This window comes from Acartia tonsa, chromosome 13 (genome assembly GCF_053477335.1).
Source record: "Acartia tonsa isolate MP-2025a chromosome 13, ASM5347733v1, whole genome shotgun sequence".
In the NCBI taxonomy this organism is placed as follows: Eukaryota; Metazoa; Arthropoda; class Copepoda; order Calanoida; family Acartiidae; genus Acartia; species Acartia tonsa.
The window spans coordinates 44,913,650-44,915,395 of NC_137272.1; the positions used below are offsets into that span (position 1 = coordinate 44,913,650).

Genomic DNA, 1,746 nt, shown 5'->3' on the forward strand with positions numbered 1-1,746 from the left:
AACTTCCCTTTTTGATTTTTATGAAAAATGGGGTCAGTTATAAATTTTAATTTATTTTAGTTATTATTCCTCTTGTACCCCTGCCATCACCTCCTTGGGATGTTGTTGTCACAACAGAGCCTAATACGCATGCTTCCTTCCTAATATCACCTATAGAAATTATAACAGGTAGATTTTTAAATGTGATTTTGCTTAAGTATAATTCAAAGAAGCTAGGAAATCTTCAACAAATATCTTATCCCTGCTTCCATGATTGTATAATGTATTTGATAAATTTTTTATATAGATTTCAAAAATGATGTTGATCTTTTAAATTTTTTTATTTATATGTTTTTTTTAATCAAATAATTTAATCAATGTATTTTAACAATTTTCCGCCTTCTGAAAAAAAGTTAGATATTTCAACATCTTCAAAACAATGCAATACTAATTATATATATTTGTTCTGAGGTTTGAAGATTATGGTTTGTCACATTTTTTTTACGTTTATTTATTTAAAATACTAAAACAATATTTTATAAGAAAAGCTATCTCTTTAAAAGAAAGTGAAATAAAACGGTAATCTTCAAAATTCTAAAAGTAATAGCATTTATAAAATCTTTAATTAAAATTTCACAAAATTGCATTAACACTTATTTCATTTAAATGCCTCTAGGAAAATTTGCAGAAGAGTTTGCTATTCCTTTTAAAAACTTTATACATTTAGATTTACCAATATATTTGGGTTGTTACTCCATGATTGATACAGAACATACAGGAATTGCTAAAAGTGAACCATTGGAATGTTTGGTACACTGCAAGGTAAATAATTCATACACATGTAAGATATTAAAAAAAATATCCTAATATATGATTAAATCTCAAATATGATCAGGCAACAGGAAGATTTGCATCCATGACAAATGGAGGAACATGTCATTGTTATCCACACATTGAACCTGTAATGGGAGTTGAACAAAAGGGTAATTTTTATATTCAGAAAATGTTATCCTTATATAAAAAGGGGTATTGATCTAATTAGCATTGTAAACAAGTTAGACTCAATACTGTATTCTTTTTTTCTTTCAGTAATATCTCAACAGTATATTTTTCTCTTGTCTTATTGTTTTTTTTACTTTTTTCATCAATTATATTATTTTACCATATGTATTTATCCATGCTAAAGTTGAATAAATGTTATGCATAAATTTTGATGAGAAATATTTGATATTATACTAAATTATATTGATTACTAGGAAAGTGTCAGGTTCCCTGTCCTGGTAATTCCAACTATATGTGTGGGGATGAATTATTTCATTCTTTTTATGTTACAGGTAATAAATTTACAAATTTTATATTTTCAAAAAATGAAAATTTGTTCTTAATAATTAAGAATGGCTGCAAAACGCTTCAAAGTTGAGATATAGAGCTATAAATTTATACAGATACTATTGGGGACATGTACTAGAATAGGTCAAAGTTTGAAGGCCATATCCCAATCAGGGAGAAAGTACTGGCCCCCCAAAGTCGACTACTGAAAATCCAATTTTTTTCTTGCAAAGGGTAGAAGATTTGAGCATAAATAAAATGCGCTAAAACCATTTTTAGACGTTGTCACCTAAGTTTTTAATTTTCAACTTTACTGTACTTTTTCAACAAAAACTGTAATTTTTTTTGGTTGTTTCATAATTTCCCTTAAAAAACGAAGAAAATAAGCCATTAATCATTAAATTCTGATAACTATAAGTGGGGTAAAATTGCTTTCAA

At 26.9% G+C, this 1,746-nt stretch overlaps 1 long non-coding RNA gene across 1 annotated transcript; it reads left to right on the forward strand.

The window, feature by feature from the left end:
- Nucleotides 1-746: 746 nt before the first annotated feature.
- On the forward strand, nt 747-1,304 carry LOC145304295 (uncharacterized). The gene is made up of 3 exons (XR_013874054.1): nt 747-801; nt 875-962; nt 1,236-1,304. It is a non-coding gene; the product is annotated as an uncharacterized LOC145304295 (long non-coding RNA).
- Nucleotides 1,305-1,746: the final 442 nt, after the last annotated feature.